Source organism: Rhinoderma darwinii, chromosome 2 (assembly GCF_050947455.1).
Source record: "Rhinoderma darwinii isolate aRhiDar2 chromosome 2, aRhiDar2.hap1, whole genome shotgun sequence".
NCBI lineage: Eukaryota > Metazoa > Chordata > Amphibia > Anura > Rhinodermatidae > Rhinoderma > Rhinoderma darwinii.
Genome location: NC_134688.1, coordinates 96,969,137 through 96,988,243, shown reverse-complemented (window position 1 = coordinate 96,988,243; position 19,107 = coordinate 96,969,137). Strand labels below are relative to the sequence as shown.

At 42.9% G+C, this 19,107-nt stretch overlaps 1 long non-coding RNA gene across 1 annotated transcript in view; it reads left to right on the top strand.

Annotated features, from left to right (window-relative positions):
• LOC142742332 (uncharacterized) overlaps positions 1-16,830 on the top strand; it is a 33,609-nt gene extending 16,779 nt beyond the window's left edge. Inside the window, exons 4-6 of the long non-coding RNA XR_012881357.1 lie at positions 1,080-1,153; positions 6,179-6,252; positions 16,756-16,830. This is a non-coding gene — a long non-coding RNA (uncharacterized LOC142742332). The remainder of the gene's footprint in view (positions 1-1,079; positions 1,154-6,178; positions 6,253-16,755) is intronic.
• The last annotated feature ends 2,277 nt before the right edge of the window (positions 16,831-19,107 follow it).

Here is a 19,107-nt window from a genome sequence, read left to right as displayed (position 1 = left end):
CCATGGGATCAATGTGGGTGTCATGGGGTTTTAGTGACTTAGGAAACCATGTAAATGACATGGGGCATAATGTGGCTATTATAAGAACCTTGTGGCTGGCATGGCGCATTGTAGTTGGAATAAGGTACAATGCGGGCGTTGTGAGTGCATTGTGGCTGACCTGAAAAGCATTGTGGCTTTTTTTAAGGTCTTGTAGCTGGCACGGCAGGCACTACGGTTGTCATGTGGGAATTTTGGTTGGCTTAGCAGGTATTGAAGGCATGGTGATTTGCATAGGGGGCATTGATGACTTTGTGGTTGTCATGTGGGGGAAATGTGGCTGGCACTGAGGACTTTGTGGATGTCATTGGAGCCATTTAGATGTGGTGGGACAATGTAGCTGTCATAGGTGCATTTTGGCTGTCATTGGAAAATTGTGACTGTCGTGACTTTTTGATTTAGGGTTTGTGTGGACGATGTTTATTTTTTTACTATGAGTGGCACAGTATAGTTGATGTGTCTAATTTTCTTTGCCTCTCTAGTGATTTGGCCACAAGTTGCAAGTCAGCATCTAGCTATTTTCAATACTAGTGATATTACTTTGTGTCTTAACCTGGCACATGTGAGGTTTTGTTAAATGTGTGATATTCTTCATGATGACTGATAATAACTATACTGTGTACTCTCTAGGTCACATTTAGGCCCATGTCATATATGAGTTGTAAATGGTCCACTGAATAGATTTTAGAATGGTTTTCTGTTTTATACAGATGTGGAGGAGAGTGATATTTCTTCTAGACATCTGATCTTTGATGTGATTGGTGACTAATTTTGGGGTTATGATCAGAGTCGATTATATCCTACTTATGGCTTCTAGTCAAGATGGGATGGTTTGTGCATACTCTTGGATAGGAAGACTGAGGTTGGATCTCTAGTTTGGCTCCCCAGAATGTATCACAGAAAGGGTTTAATTGGCCCTTAAAATATTTGGGGGTTTCATTAGAAACTAGGCACACTAAAATCTCTTTACTGTTTCCAATACATCCATAGTATATACCAGGAATGTATTATCACACCTCTTTCTTGATTTTTTTTTCTAGGTGTTTATTTGAAAGTGAAGAGAAGCAAGATATGGAATCCTCCAGACAGCGGCAATAGATTAATAAAATGACTGGTAATTAATATTATTATTAATTACTGATAGTTATCAGGCTAGTTTCTAGCTCTGGACTTTCAGAGGTGTGGTAATACCTTCCTGGTATATAAGGACATATGTCTAGTAGTACATATATTGGCTATAGATATTTAAGGGCATTGTAAATGCCTTTGTGTTCTACACATGGGTGCACTGCATTTACATTCCAACATACACATTCATCAACATCTCCACTTTCCCCTAGGGAAATTTTTGGCTGGTATGGAGGGTAATGTGGCTGGCATAAGGAGAATTGAGGGCATAGGGTCTGTCCTTGCAGAATTGTAATTAGCATCGAAGACATTGTTGCTGTAATACGATGCATTCCGTGATTGTTGTTGTCAGAGGACATTGTGGCTTTTATGGTAACATCGTGACTGGGAATTAGAGATAGTGTGGCTGTCATGAGGACATTGTGACTTTTTTGGAGGCATTGTGATATTTGTGTTGGGATTGTGACTGATAAAGTGAACAATGAGGGCATTGTGACTTAGTTGGAGATGTGGTATTAAAATGGGCATTGTGTTTGGGAATGTGGCAGTTGTCATGAGAGCATTTTGTTTGTCTTGGGCATTATTAAGAGGCAATAAGTGAATTGTGGTTGCCATGGTTGTATTCCGAATGGCTAAGAGGGCATGGAGAGTAATGTGGCTGTCATTGAGGGACTTGTGGCTGTAATAGAGATATTGTGGCTGGGATAAGGGACATTGTGGATGTCATGTGGCATAATGGCTCTCATGAGTGCATTGTTGCATGAATGGGAGCCATTGTGGCTGGTATTTGGCTATTTGGATAAGACATATAGCGGGTGTCATGTGGACATTGTAACTGTCCTCGCGGAATTGTAATTAGCATTGAAGGGATTGTTGCTGTCATTAGATGGCATTGTGACTTAGTTGGAGATTTGGTATTAAAATGGGCATTGTGTTTGGGAATGTGGCAGTTGTCATGAGAGCATTTTGTTTGTCTTGGGGCATTATTAAGAGGCAATAACTGAATTGTGGTTGCCATGGTTGTATTCCGAATGGCTAAGAGGGCATGGAGAGTAATGTAGCTGTCATTGAGGGACTTGTGGCTGTAATAGAGGTATTGTGGCTGGGATAAGGGACATTGTGGATGTCATGTGGCATAATGGCTCTCATGAGTGCATTGTTGCATGAATGGGAGCCATTGTGGCTGGTATTTGGCTATTTGGATAAGACATATAGCGGGTGTCATGTGGACATTGTAACTGTCCTCGCGGAATTGTAATTAGCATTGAAGAGATTGTTGCTGTCATTAGATGGCATTGTGACTTAGTTGGAGATTTGGTATTAAAATGGGCATTGTGTTTGGGAATGTGGCAGTTGTCATGAGAGCATTTTGTTTGTCTTGGGGCATTATTAAGAGGCAATAACTGAATTGTGGTTGCCATGGTTGTATTCCGAATGGCTAAGAGGGCATGGAGAGTAATGTGGCTGTCATTGAGGGACTTGTGGCTGTAATATAGATATTGTGGCTGGGATAAGGGACATTGTGGATGTCATGTGGCATAATGGCTCTCATGAGTGCATTGTTGCATGAATGGGAGCCATTGTGGCTGGTATTTGGCTATTTGGATAAGACATATAGCGGGTGTCATGTGGACATTGTAACTGTCCTCGCGGAATTGTAATTAGTATTGAAGGGATTGTTGCTGTCATTAGATGGCATTGTGACTTAGTTGGAGATGTGGTATTAAAATGGGCATTGTGTTTGGGAAAGTGGTAGTTGTCATGAAAGCATTTTGTTTGTCTTGGGGCATTATGGTTCTCTTAAGAGGCAATAAGTGAATTATGGTTGTCATGTTTGTATTCCGAATGGCTAAGGGGGCATTAAGGATAATGTGGCTGGCATTGTGGGACTTGAGGCTTTAATAGAGATATTGTAGCTGGGATAAGGGACATTGTGGATGTCATGGGGACATAGTGGCTCTTATGAGTGCATTGTTGCTTGAATGGGAGCCATTGTGGCTGGTATTTGGCTATTTGGATAAGATATATAGTGGGTGTTCTGTAGGCATTGTGTCTTGCATTAGTGGCATTGTACGTAGAATGGGGGCAATCTAGTTGGAATAGGGCTATTAATGGCATTGTGACAGGCATGGAGGGCATTGTGTCATTTCTGCATTATCTTTGGCAAAAGGGGAATTGAGAACATTGTGGCTGTAATGGAGATATTGTGGCTGGGCTCAGGGACAGTGTGGCAGACATGTGGGCATAATGGCTCCAGAGGAGCACTGTGGCTGGCACGTGGGCATTGCTGCCATAGGAGGAATTGTGGTTGAGATAGGGACATTGTAGTTGTCATGGGAGTATTGAGGTGTGCAAAAAAGGCATTCAGGCTATTGTGGCTGATATGGAGTGCAATGTGGCGTTTGTTGTGGCATTGATGCTGGCATAGATAGAATTGAGAGCTTCCTGGTTGATCGATAAATTTGTAATTGGCACTGAGGGCATTGTGGCTCGCATATGAGTAATTTGGGGATAGTGGCTGTCATGGGGGGCATTGTGGATTTTAGGTAAGCATTGTGTCTGGTAAAGTGGACAATGAGGACATAGTGGTTGTCATGGGGCATTTTAGTTGTCCTGGTTCTATTGATGTTGGCTTAGGGAGCATTGAGGACAATATGGCTGGCATTGAGAGCATTAGATTATCATGGAGCATAGTGGCTGGGATAAGGGACATTGTGGACCTTGCAGATGTCATGGCTGCATTTTGACTGGGAAAAGGGACATTGTTGATTTCATGGGGGCAATTTAGCTGGCATTTAGAGCACTGTGGCTGGCATGGAGGAAAATTTACGATCATGGGGGCATTGGGGCTGGCATAAGAGGCATTGGCAGCACTGTGGCTGCGCTAAAGTAGATTGTGGCTCGCATAGTGGCATTGTGGCTCCTGGCATAATGACTGTCATGGGGCATTGTAGTTGTCATAGGGCTATTGAAGCCATTGTGGCTGTCATGGTTGTATTGCAGTTAACTTAGGCGGCATTGAGAGCAATGTTGTTTGGATAAAGGGCATTATGAAAGGAATAAGGGACACTGGAGTTTGTATCTGTCATGGGGACATTTTAGCTGCCATATGGGATATTGGTTAGAGGCATTATGGCTGTCACGTGGTATTGGATGTAACGGGGGCTTTGTGGTTGGTTGGCATTGTGGCTGGCAGGGAGGAAGTTGTGGCTAACATTGAGGATATTATGACTGGGATATGGGACATAGCGAGTGTCATGAGGATATTGTGGCTTGCAGGTGTCATTATGGCTGGCACAGGGATTTGTGTCTGTCATGTCTTGGTTAGCAAAGGGGAAAGTGAGTTCATTGTGGCTTTAATAAAGGCATAGTGGCTTGCAAAAGGAGCATTGACATTTGGTGGTTTATATTTTGGCCTTCGGGCTGGCATAAGGGGCATTGACGGCATTTTTGCATGGATAAAGTACATTGTGGTCGCATTATTGTTGATTTTCTGGCGGCTTTTTTGGCTGTCATGGAGGGCATTTGACTGTCATAGTGGCATTGTGTCCGTTATAAATGACATTGTGGGTTTCATGAGGGCATAGTCACTCTTACAGGAGCATTATTGCCAGCATTGGGCATTGTAAATGCCTTGGTGTCATTGAGGGCAATGTCATTGAGGGCAATGTCATTAGCGCATTGTGCCTTACATGGGAGCTTTGTGGCTGTCATGTGGTTAATTGTAGTTTGCATATAGATACTGAGGCCATTGTGTGTTGAATAAAGGACATTTGGGTGGTCATTGTAGCTTGGATAAGGGGTATTACCGCTATTGCTGCTGGGATAAAGTACACTGTAGCTGGCATGGGGACTTTGTGCCTGGCATAGTGGCCACTGACAGCGTGGTTGCTGCCATTAAGGCATTTTTGTGGAGATAACGTAGATTGCGTGTGCCATGGGATCAATGTGGGTGTCATGGGGTTTTAGTCTTAGGAGACCATATAAATGACATGGGGCATAATGTGGCTATTATAAGAACCTTGTGGCTGGCATGGCGCATTGTAGTTGGAATAAGGTACATTGCGGGCGTTGTGAGTTCATTGTGGCTGACCTGAAAAGCATTGTGGCTTTTTTTAAGGTCTTGTAGCTGGTACGGCAGGCACTACGGTTGTCATGTGGGAATTTTGGTTGGCTTAGCAGGTATTGAAGGCATGGTGATTTGCATAGGGGGCATTGATGACTTTGTGGTTGTCATGTGGGGGAAATGTTGCTGGCACTGAGGACTTTGTGGATGTCATTGGAGCCATTTAGATGTGGTGGGACAATGTAGCTGTCATAGGTGCATTTTGGCTGTCATTGGAAAATTGTGACTGTCGTGACTTTTTGATTTAGGGTTTGTGTGGACGATGTTTATTTTTTTACTATGAGTGGCACAGTATAGTTGATGTGTCTAATTTTCTTTGCCTTTCTAGTGATTTGACCACAAGTTGCAAGTCAGCATCTAGCTATTTTTACTACTAGTGATATTAATTTGTGTCTTAACTTGGCGCATGTGAGGTTTTATTGAATGTGTGATATTCTTCATAATGACTGATAATAACTATACTGTGTACTCTCTAGGTCACATTTAGGCCCATGTCATATATGAGTTGTAAATGGTCCACTGAATAGATTGTAGAATGGTTTTCTGTTTTATACAGATGTGGAGGAGAGTGATATTTCTTCTAGACATCTGATCTTTGATGTGATTGGTGACTAATTTTGGGGTTGTGATCAGAGTCGATTATATCCTACTTATGGCTTCTTGTCAAGATGGGATGGTTTGTACATACTCTTGGATAGGAAGACTGAGGTTGGATCTCTAGTTTGGCTCCTCAGAATGTATCACAGAAAGGGTTTAATTGGCCCTTAAAATATTTGGGGGTTTCATTAGAAACTAGGCACACTAAAATCTCTTTACTGTTTCCAATACATCCATAGTATATACCAGGAATGTATTATCACACCTCTTTCTTGATTTTTTTTCTAGGTGTTTATTTGAAAGTGAAGAGAAGCAAGATATGGAATCCTCCAGACAGCGGCAATAGATGAATAAAATGACTGGTAATTAACCCCTTAACGCTCCATGACCTACTATTAGGTCATGCTAACTATAGCGTTCGCGCTCAGTGACCTAATAGTAGGTCATGGAGTAAACACGGCGCCGTTCGCGCGGCGCGCGTTCACGAGCTGTGACAGCTGCTGTTTCCGACAGCAGACTATCACAGCTCAATGTGCCGGGACCCGTTACGATGGTCCCGCCTCGCCGATCGCCGCTATTGGTCAGTCAGTGACTAACTGACCAATAACGGCGATCTCTCCCTTCACTTCCTCTTCTGACCTCACATCCTGCCGCAACCGCCCTGAACGCCTCTGTTGGAGTTAGCGAGGCGTTCGGAGCGGTTGTGAAAGAGAGGAGAGACGATAAAGAGTGCTAAAAAGTGAAAAAAAAGTTAAAAAACAAACTTTTTTCTGCTTCCCACCTCCCCAATCCACTACCCAAACTACCCGAACCTGTACCCTTCGTCCTTGTGTTCCCCCCACATTTTTGGTCAGTGATCTCCTATCACTGACCACTTGTTAGTCTTCAGGACCACATTTCTGGTCCCTGGGGATTTTTTTTTTAATTTTTTTTCTTTATAAAACAATATAAAACAAAAAAATATATAAAAATTAAAAAAAAAAAAAAAGGGCAGTTTAGAAAATTTTGACAATTTAACTTTTAGTTAGTTTAGTATTAGGGTTAGTTAGTGTCAGGGAACCATCCCAAAGCGTAGTTAGGTATAGCGTCAGGGAATTTAGCGTCAGGAATCCGTCACCGTAGGTAGATCTAGCGTTAGGGATCCATCACCGTAGTTAGGTTTAGCATCAGGGAAGCTTGGAATAATTTAGATAGGTTTAGTGTCAGGTACCCGTCACCGTAGTTAGGTTTAGTGTTAGGGAAGCTCGGTATAATCTAGTTAGATTTAGTGTCAGGGAAAAGTCGGCGTAGTTAGGTTTAGTCTCAGGGAAGTTCAAATAAAATCTAGTTAGGTTTAGTGTTAGGTACCCTCGCCCCAGTTAGGTTTAGTGTCAGGGAAGCCCACTTGTTCTATAAAAACAAATTTTTTGGCTAGTTTAGGTAGCAGCCTATTGCTCCAAACAACCATGTCCCAACGGACATTTAGTGCCGAAGAGGCATATTCATTTCTTGCCTCCGACACAGAGTCGTCGGGTGGTGAGACTCTGTTCTATTTATCCACCTCCTCATCCAGTGATGAAGAGGAGGAGGAACCCCCTAGGAGACGCTCCAGGACCACCACTGCAGTTGTAGCCCCCGAGCGAAGTGACCCCTCCGAAGTTGTAACCCCCGAGCGAAGTGACCCAATTTGGATACCCACACCAGATATTTATGAGCCCCAAATCCCCGAGTACACGGGAAACCCGGGGATCAAATTTAATACGGCAGGGCTCAGTGAGATGGACTTTTTCAAGAAGTTCTTCACTGATGAATTTATAGAGCTAATGGTCTCCCAGACTAATTTATATGCCCAACAGTATATAACAAAGAACCCCACATCGTTTTATGCCCAGTCCCACAGGTGGACCCCTGTAGATGCAGCAGAGTTGGGCAAGTTCTGGGGACTTCATTTGAACATGGGGCTTCTGAAAAAGCCGTCCATTAGGACCTACTGGAGCACGGACATCCTATACCACACCCCGATGTACCGTATGGCCATGTCCAGGATGCGTTATGAGGCAATACTTCGCTTCTTGCATTATACGGATAATGAGCAGTGCCCACCCCGAGATGACCCCAGTTTTGACCGTTTGTACAAACTGAGACCCCTGTTAGACCATTTCAGTGCCCGGTTTGCCCAAGCATACACCCCCGAGAAGTGTATTTCTATAGATGAGTCCCTGGTACATTTTAAAGGGAGGCTTCAATTCCGCCAGTACCTGCCGAATAAGAGGGCAAGGTATGGCGTGAAGATGTATAAGCTGTGTGAGAGTGCATCAGGGTATACATATAAATTCAGGATATATGAAGGGAAGGACAGCAGTATTCAGCCCCCAGAATGCCCCCCCTTACTGGGAATTAATGGAAAAATTGTGTGGGATTTGGTGCACCCACTGCTGGACCAGGGTTACCACCTCTACCTGGATAATTTTTATACCAGCGTCCCACTCTTCAAGTGCCTCGCTTCCAGAAATACTGTGGCATGCGGCACTGCTAGAAAAAATATGAGAGGCCTCCCTAAAACACTGCTTGGGCAAACACTCAGAAGGGGTGAGAGCAGGGCACATTCTAGCAGCAACTTATTGTGTGTCAAGTACAAGGACAAGAGAGATGTCCTTGTATTGACAACAATACATGGCCACACCAGCACCCATGTACCAGTACGAGGTACCAGTACAGAGACCCCCAAACCAGACTGCATCCTGGACTACAATAGGTACATGGGAGGGGTGGACTTGTCAGATCAAGTCCTGAAGCCCTACAGCGCCATGCGCAAATCGCGGGTGTGGTATAAGAAGCTGGCCGTGCACATCATACAGATGGCATTGTACAATGCGTACGTGCTACATCGATGTGCAGGCCAGAGGGGAACTTTCCTGGAATTTCAAGAGGTGGTTATAAAAAATCTAATCTTTAGGGACCAGGAAGGGGAAGCACCCAGTACTTCTGGAAGCGAGGCCACACGCATCGTACCAGGGCAACACTTTCCAGGAGAAGTTCCCCAAACCGGTGGAAAGGGAAAGAGTCAAAAGAGGTGCAGAGTCTGCTATAAGAGGGGGATAAGGAAGAACACAATATACCAATGTGACATGTGTCCCGAAAAACCAGGGCTCTGTATAAAAGATTGTTTTAAAATGTATCATACATCCCTTGATTTTTAATTTACCCTGATGCACTCTGCACAGCTTATCCCCCTCATCTTTCCCTTCTGAGCCCTGCCGTATGCCCAGGCAGCTGATAACAGCCACATGTAGGGTATTGCCGTACCCAGGAGAACCCACATTACAATTTAAGGGGTGTATATCTCCGGTGGCGCATGCTGGGCACACTATATCGGACACTGACATGCCATATATATATATAAAATTGCAAATCTCACACTGCACCATCTGCTGCGCATTATCTTTTACACAGTACCTGTGGGGTCAAAATGCTCACTACACCTCTAGATGAATGTCTTAAGGGGTGCAGTTTTTATAATGGGGTCACTTCTCGGGGGTTTCAACTGTACTGGTACCTCAGGGGCTTCTGCATACATGACTTAGCACCAGAAAAGCTCCAGTAGGCCAAATGGTGGTCCTTCCCTTCTAAGCCCTGCCATGTGCCCAGGCAGCTGATAACAGCCACATGTAGGGTATTGCCGTACCCAGGAGAACCCACATTACAATTTAAGGGGTGTATATCTCCGGTGGCGCATGCTGGGCACACTATATCGGACACTGACATGCCATATATATATATAAAATTGCAAATCTCACACTGCACCATCTGCTGCGCATTATCTTTTACACAGTACCTGTGGGGTCAAAATGCTCACTACACCTCTAGATGAATGTCTTAAGGGGTGCAGTTTTTATAATGGGGTCACTTCTCGGGGGTTTCAACTGTACTGGTACCTCAGGGGCTTCTGCATACATGACTTAGCACCAGAAAAGCTCCAGTAGGCCAAATGGTGGTCCTTCCCTTCTAAGCCCTGCCATGTGCCCAGGCAGCTGATAACAGCCACATGTAGGGTATTGCCGTACCCAGGAGAACCCACATTACAATTTAAGGGGTGTATATCTCCGGTGGCGCATGCTGGGCACACTATATCGGACACTGGCATGCCATATATATATATAAAATTGCAAATCTCACACTGCACCATCTGCTGCGCATTATCTTTTACACAGTACCTGTGGGGTCAAAATGCTCACTACACCTCTAGATGAATGTCTTAAGGGGTGCAGTTTTTATAATGGGGTCACTTCTCGGGGGTTTCAACTGTACTGGTACCTCAGGGGCTTCTGCATACATGACTTAGCACCAGAAAAGCTCCAGTAGGCCAAATGGTGGTCCTTCCCTTCTAAGCCCTGCCATGTGCCCAGGCAGCTGATAACAGCCACATGTAGGGTATTGCCGTACCCAGGAGAACCCACATTACAATTTAAGGGGTGTATATCTCCGGTGGCGCATGCTGGGCACACTATATCGGACACTGGCATGCCATATATATATATAAAATTGCAAATCTCACACTGCACCATCTGCTGCGCATTATCTTTTACACAGTACCTGTCGGGTCAAAATGCTCACTACACCTCTAGATGAATGCCTTAAGGGGTGTAGTTTTTAAAATGGGGTCACTTCTCGGGGGTTTCAACTGTACTGGTACCTCAGGGGCTTCTGCATATATGACTTAGCACCAGAAAAGCTTCAGTAGGCCAAATGGTGGTCCTTTCATTCTGAGCCCTCCCATGGGCCCAAACGGCAGTTTATCACCACAAATGCGGTATTGCCGCACTCAGGACAAATTGGGCAACAAAATGGGGTATGTTGTTCCCTGTGAAAATAAGAAATTTTGATCAAAAATGACATATTTTTGGAAAAAATATCATTTTTTTCATTTCACAGCCCAATTCAAATAGGTGCTGTGAAAAAACTGTGCGGTAAAAATGATAACAAAAACCATAAATTAATTCCTTGAGGGGTGTAGTTTCCAAAATGGGGTCACTTCTGGTGGGTTTCCATTGCTTTGATACCTCTGGGGCTCTGCAAATGCGACATGGCAACCGAAAACCAATCCAGCAAAATCTGGACTCCAACAAACACATAGCGCTCCTTTCCTTCTGAGCTCTCCCATGAGCCCAAACGGCAGTTTATCACCACAAATGGGGTATTGCCGCACTCAGGACAAATTGGGCAACAAAATGGGGTATGTTGTTCCCTGTGAAAATAAGAAATTTTGATCAAAAATGACATATTTTTGGAAAAAATATCATTTTTTTCATTTCACAGCCCAATTCAAATAGGTGCTGTGAAAAAACTGTGCGGTAAAAATGATAACAAAAACCATAAATTAATTCCTTGAGGGGTGTAGTTTCCAAAATGGGGTCACTTCTGGTGGGTTTCCATTGCTTTGATACCTCTGGGGCTCTGCAAATGCGACATGGCAACCGAAAACCAATCCAGCAAAATCTGGACTCCAACAAACACATAGCGCTCCTTTCCTTCTGAGCTCTCCCATGAGCCCAAACGGCAGTTTATCACCACAAATGGGGTATTGCCGCACTCAGGACAAATTGGGCAACAAAATGGGGTATGTTGTTCCCTGTGAAAATAAGAAATTTTGATCAAAAATGACATATTTTTGGAAAAAATATCATTTTTTTCATTTCACAGCCCAATTCAAATAGGTGCTGTGAAAAAACTGTGCGGTAAAAATGATAACAAAAAACATAAATTAATTCCTTGAGGGGTGTAGTTTCCAAAATGGGGTCACTTCTGGTGGGTTTCCATTGCTTTGATACCTCTGGGGCTCTGCAAATGCGACATGGCAACCGAAAACCAATCCAGCAAAATCTGGACTCCAACAAACACATAGCGCTCCTTTCCTTCTGAGCTCTCCCATGAGCCCAAACGGCAGTTTATCACCACAAATGGGGTATTGCCGCACTCAGGACAAATTGGGCAACAAAATGGGGTATGTTGTTCCCTGTGAAAATAAGAAATTTTGATCAAAAATGACATATTTTTGGAAAAAATATCATTTTTTTCATTTCACAGCCCAATTCAAATAGGTGCTGTGAAAAAACTGTGCGGTAAAAATGATAACAAAAACCATAAATTAATTCCTTGAGGGGTGTAGTTTCCAAAATGGGGTCACTTCTGGTGGGTTTCCATTGCTTTGATACCTCTGGGGCTCTGCAAATGCGACATGGCAACCGAAAACCAATCCAGCAAAATCTGGACTCCAACAAACACATAGCGCTCCTTTCCTTCTGAGCTCTCCCATGAGCCCAAACGGCAGTTTATCACCACAAATGGGGTATTGCCGCACTCAGGACAAATTGGGCAACAAAATGGGGTATGTTGTTCCCTGTAAAAATAAGAAATTTTGATCAAAAAAGACATCTTTTTGGAAAAAATATCATTTTTTTCATTTCACAGCCCAATTTAAATAGATGCTGTGAAAAAACTGTGCGGTCAAAATGATAACAAAAACCATAAATGAATTCCTTGAAGGGTGTAGTTTCCAAAATGGGTTCACTTCTGGTGGGTTTCCATTGCTTTGATACCTCAACACCGCTTCAAACCTGGCATGCTGCCTAAAATATATTCTAATAAAAAAGAGGCCTCAAAATGCACTAGGTGCTTCTTTGCTTCTAGGGCTTGTGTTTTATTCCACGAGCGCACTAGAGCCACATGTGGGACATTTCTAAAAACTGCAGAATCTGGACAATACATATTTAGTAGTATTTCTCTGGTAAAACCTTCTCTGTTACTTAAAAAAATTGAATAAAATTGAAATTCAGCAGAAAAAATGAAATTTGAAAATTTCACCTCCAATTTGCTTTAATTCCTGTGAAATGCCTGAAGGGTTAAAAAACTTTCTATATGCTGTTTTGAATACTTTGAGGGGTCTAGTTTTTAAAATGGGGTGTTATATGGGGGTTTCTAATACATAGGCCCCTCAAATGCACTTCAGAACTGAACTGGTACCTTCAAAAAAAGGCTTTTGAAATTTTCTTAAAAATATGAGAAATTGCTGTTTACGTTCTAAGCCTTGTAACGCTCAAGAAAAATAAAATAATGTTCAAAAAACGATGCCAATCTAAAGTAGACATATGGGAAATGTGAACTAGTAACTATTTTGGGTGGTATAACCGTCTGTTTTTCAAGCAGATGCATTTAAATTCTGAAAAATGCTATTTTTTCCAAATTTTCTCTAAATTTTGCAATTTTTCACAAATAAAGACTGAATATATCGACCAAATTTTACCACAAACATGAAGCCCAAAGTGTCACGAGAAAACAATCTCAGAATCGCTTGGATAGGTTTAAGCATTCCGACGTTATTACCACATAAAGTGAAATATGTCAGATTTGAAAAATGGGCTCTGAGCCTTAAGGCCCAAACTAGGCTGCGTCCTTAAGGGGTTAATATTATTATTAATTACTGATAGTTATCAGGCTAGTTTCTAGCTCTGGACTTTCAGAGGTGTGGTAATACCTTCCTGGTATATAAGGACATATGTCTAGTAGTACATATATTGGCTATAGATATTTAAGGGCATTGTAAATGCCTTTGTGTTCTACACATGGGTGCACTGCATTTACATTCCAACATACACATTCATCAACATCTCCACTTTCCCCTAGGGAAATATTTGGCTGGTATGGAGGGTAATGTGGCTGGCATAAGGAGAATTGAGGGCATAGGGTCTGTCCTTGCAGAATTGTAATTAGCATAGAAGACATTGTTGCTGTAATACGATGCATTCCGTAATTGTTGTTGTCAGAGGACATTGTGGCTTTTATGGTAACATCGTGACTGGGAATTAGAGATAGTGTGGCTGTCATGAGGACATTGTGACTTTTTTGGAGGCATTGTGATATTTGTGTTGGGATTGTGACTGATAAAGTGAACAATGAGGGCATTGTGACTTAGTTGGAGATGTGGTATTAAAATGGGCATTGTCTTTGGGAATGTGGCAGTTGTCATGAGAGCATTTTGTTTGTCTTGGGGCATTATTAAGAGGCAATAAGTGAATTGTGGTTGCCATGGTTGTATTCCGAATGGCTAAGAGGGCATGGAGAGTAATGTGGCTGTCATTGAGGGACTTGTGGCTATAATAGAGATATTGTGGCTGGGATAAGGGACATTGTGGATGTCATGTGGCATAATGGCTCTCATGAGTGCATTGTTGCTTGAATGGGAGCCATTGTGACTGGTATTTGGCTATTTGGATAAGACATATAGCGGGTGTCATGTGGACATTGTAACTGTCCTCGCGGAATTGTAATTAGCATTGAAGGGATTGTTGCTGTCATTAGATGGCATTGTGACTTAGTTGGAGATTTGGTATTAAAATGGGCATTGTGTTTGGGAATGTGGCAGTTGTCATGAGAGCATTTTGTTTGTCTTGGGGCATTATTAAGAGGCAATAACTGAATTGTGGTTGCCATGGTTGTATTCCGAATGGCTAAGAGGGCATGGAGAGTAATGTGGCTGTCATTGAGGGACTTGTGGCTGTAATATAGATATTGTGGCTGGGATAAGGGACATTGTGGACCTTGCAGATGTCATGGCTGCATTTTGACTGGGAAAAGGGACATTGTTGATTTCATGGGGGCAATTTAGCTGGCATTTAGAGCACTGTGGCTGGCATGGAGGAAAATTTACGATCATGGGGGCATTGGGGCTGGCATAAGAGGCATTGGCAGCACTGTGGCTGCGCTAAAGTAGATTGTGGCTCGCATAGTGGCATTGTGGCTCCTGGCATAATGACTGTCATGGGGCATTGTAGTTGTCATAGGGCTATTGAAGCCATTGTGGCTGTCATGGTTGTATTGCAGTTAACTTAGGCGGCATTGAGAGCAATGTTGTTTGGATAAGGGGCATTGTGAAAGGAATAAGGGACACTGGACTTTGTATCTGTCATGGGGACATTTTAGCTGCCATATGGGATATTGGTTAGAAGCATTATGGCTGTCACGTGGTATTGGATGTAATGGGGGCTTTGTGGTTGGTTGGCATTGTGGCTGGCCGGGAGGAAGTTGTGGCTAACATTGAGGATATTATGACTGGGATATGGGACATAGCGAGTGTCATGAGGATATTGTGGCTTGCAGGTGTCATTATGGCTGGCACAGGGATTTGTGTCTGTCATGTCTTGGTTAGCAAAGGGGAAAGTGAGTTCATTGTGGCTTTAATAAAGGCATAGTGGCTTGCAAAGGAGCATTGACATTTGGTGGTTTATATTTTGGCCTTCGGGCTGGCATAAGGAGCATTGACGGCATTGTTGCATGGATAAAGTACATTGTGGTCGCATTATTGTTGATTTTCTGGCGGCTTTGTGGCTGTCATGGAGGGCATTTGACTGTCATAGTGGCATTGTGTCCGTTATAAATGACATTGTGGGTTTCATGAGGGCATAGTCACTCTTACAGGAGCATTATTGCCAGCATTGGGCATTGTAAATGCCTTGGTGTCATTGAGGTCAATGTCATTGAGGGCAATGTCATTGGCGCATTGTGCCTTACATGGGAGCTTTGTGGCTGTCATGTGTTTAATTGTAGTTTGCATATAGATACTGAGGCCATTGTGTGTTGAATAAAGGACATTTGGGTGGTCATTGTAGCTTGGATAAGGGGTATTACCGCTATTGCTGCTGGGTTAAAGTACACTGTAGCTGGCATGGGGACTTTGTGCCTGGCATAGTGGCCACTGACAGCGTGGTTGCTGCCATTAAGGCATTTTTGTGGAGATAACGTAGATTGCGTGTGCCATGGGATCAATGTGGGTGTCATGGGGTTTTAGTGACTTAGGAAACCATGTAAATGACATGGGGCATAATGTGGCTATTATAAGAACCTTGTGGCTGGCATGGCGCATTGTAGTTGGAATAAGGTACAATGCGGGCGTTGTGAGTGCATTGTGGCTGACCTGAAAAGCATTGTGGCTTTTTTTAAGGTCTTGTAGCTGGCACGGCAGGCACTACGGTTGTCATGTGGGAATTTTGGTTGGCTTAGCAGGTATTGAAGGCATGGTGATTTGCATAGGGGGCATTGATGACTTTGTGGTTGTCATGTGGGGGAAATGTGGCTGGCACTGAGGACTTTGTGGATGTCATTGGAGCCATTTAGATGTGGTGGGACAATGTAGCTGTCATAGGTGCATTTTGGCTGTCATTGGAAAATTGTGACTGTCGTGACTTTTTGATTTAGGGTTTGTGTGGACGATGTTTATTTTTTTACTATGAGTGGCACAGTATAGTTGATGTGTCTAATTTTCTTTGCCTCTCTAGTGATTTGGCCACAAGTTGCAAGTCAGCATCTAGCTATTTTCAATACTAGTGATATTACTTTGTGTCTTAACCTGGCACATGTGAGGTTTTGTTGAATGTGTGATATTCTTCATGATGACTGATAATAACTATACTGTGTACTCTCTAGGTCACATTTAGGCCCATGTCATATATGAGTTGTAAATGGTCCACTGAATAGATTTTAGAATGGTTTTCTGTTTTATACAGATGTGGAGGAGAGTGATATTTCTTCTAGACATCTGATCTTTGATGTGATTGGTGACTAATTTTGGGGTTATGATCAGAGTCGATTATATCCTACTTATGGCTTCTAGTCAAGATGGGATGGTTTGTGCATACTCTTGGATAGGAAGACTGAGGTTGGATCTCTAGTTTGGCTCCCCAGAATGTATCACAGAAAGGGTTTAATTGGCCCTTAAAATATTTGGGGGTTTCATTAGAAACTAGGCACACTAAAATCTCTTTACTGTTTCCAATACATCCATAGTATATACCAGGAATGTATTATCACACCTCTTTCTTGATTTTTTTTTCTAGGTGTTTATTTGAAAGTGAAGAGAAGCAAGATATGGAATCCTCCAGACAGCGGCAATAGATGAATAAAATGACTGGTAATTAATATTATTATTAATTACTGATAGTTATCAGGCTAGTTTCTAGCTCTGGACTTTCAGAGGTGTGGTAATACCTTCCTGGTATATAAGGACATATGTCTAGTAGTACATATATTGGCTATAGATATTTAAGGGCATTGTAAATGCCTTTGTGTTCTACACATGGGTGCACTGCATTTACATTCCAACATACACATTCATCAACATCTCCACTTTCCCCTAGGGAAATTTTTGGCTGGTATGGAGGGTAATGTGGCTGGCATAAGGAGAATTGAGGGCATAGGGTCTGTCCTTGCAGAATTGTAATTAGCATCGAAGACATTGTTGCTGTAATACGATGCATTCCGTGATTGTTGTTGTCAGAGGACATTGTGGCTTTTATGGTAACATCGTGACTGGGAATTAGAGATAGTGTGGCTGTCATGAGGACATTGTGACTTTTTTGGAGGCATTGTGATATTTGTGTTGGGATTGTGACTGATAAAGTGAACAATGAGGGCATTGTGACTTAGTTGGAGATGTGGTATTAAAATGGGCATTGTGTTTGGGAATGTGGCAGTTGTCATGAGAGCATTTTGTTTGTCTTGGGCATTATTAAGAGGCAATAAGTGAATTGTGGTTGCCATGGTTGTATTCCGAATGGCTAAGAGGGCATGGAGAGTAATGTGGCTGTCATTGAGGGACTTGTGGCTGTAATAAAGATATTGTGGCTGGGATAAGGGACATTGTGGATGTCATGTGGCATAATGGTTTTCATGAGTGCATTGTTGCATGAATGGGAGCCATTGTGGCTGGTATTTGGCTATTTGGATAAGACATATAGCGGGTGTCATGTGGACATTGTAACTGTCCTCGCGGAATTGTAATTAGCATTGAAGGGATTGTTGCTGTCATTAGATGGCATTGTGAATTAGTTGGAGATTTGGTATTAAAATGGGCATTGTGTTTGGGAATGTGGCAGTTGTCATGAGAGCATTTTGTTTGTCTTGGGGCATTATTAAGAGGCAATAACTGAATTGTGGTTGCCATGGTTGTATTCCGAATGGCTAAGAGGGCATGGAGAGTAATGTAGCTGTCATTGAGGGACTTGTGGCTGTAATAGAGATATTGTGGCTGGGATAAGGGACATTGTGGATGTCATGTGGCATAATGGCTCTCATGAGTGCATTGTTGCATGAATGGGAGCCATTGTGGCTGGTATTTGGCTATTTGGATAAGACATATAGCGGGTGTCATGTGGACATTGTAACTGTCCTCGCGGAATTGTAATTAGCATTGAAGGGATTGTTGCTGTCATTAGATGGCATTGTGACTTAGTTGGAGATTTAGTATTAAAATGGGCATTGTGTTTGGGAATGTGGCAGTTGTCATGAGAGCATTTTGTTTGTCTTGGGGCATTATTAAGAGGCAATAACTGAATTGTGGTTGCCATGGTTGTATTCCGAATGGCTAAGAGGGCATGGAGAGTAATGTGGCTGTCATTGAGGGACTTGTGGCTGTAATATAGATATTGTGGCTGGGATAAGGGACATTGTGGATGTCATGTGGCATAATGGCTCTCATGAGTGCATTGTTGCATGAATGGGAGCCATTGTGGCTGGTATTTGGCTATTTGGATAAGACATATAGCGGGTGTCATGTGGACATTGTAACTGTCCTCGCGGAATTGTAATTAGTATTGAAGGGATTGTTGCTGTCATTAGATGGCATTGTGACTTAGTTGGAGATGTGGTATTAAAATGGGCATTGTGTTTGGGAAAGTGGTAGTTGTCATGAAAGCATTTTGTTTGTCTTGGGGCATTATGGTTCTCTTAAGAGGCAATAAGTGAATTATGGTTGTCATGTTTGTATTCCGAATGGCTAAGGGGGCATTAAGGATAATGTGGCTGGCATTGTGGGACTTGAGGCTTTAATAGAGCTATTGTAGCTGGGATAAGGGACATTGTGGATGTCATGGGGACATAGTGGCTCTTATGAGTGCATTGTTGCTTGAATGGGAGCCATTGTGGCTGGTATTTGGCTATTTGGATAAGATATATAGTGGGTGTTCTGTAGGCATTGTGTCTTGCATTAGTGGCATTGTACGTAGAATGGGGGCAATCTAGTTGGAATAGGGCTATTAATGGCATTGTGACAGGCATGGAGGGCATTGTGTCATTTCTGCATTATCTTTGGCAAAAGGGGAATTGAGAACATTGTGGCTGTAATGGAGATATTGTGGCTGGGCTCAGGGACAGTGTGGCAGACATGTGGGCATAATGGCTCCAGAGGAGCA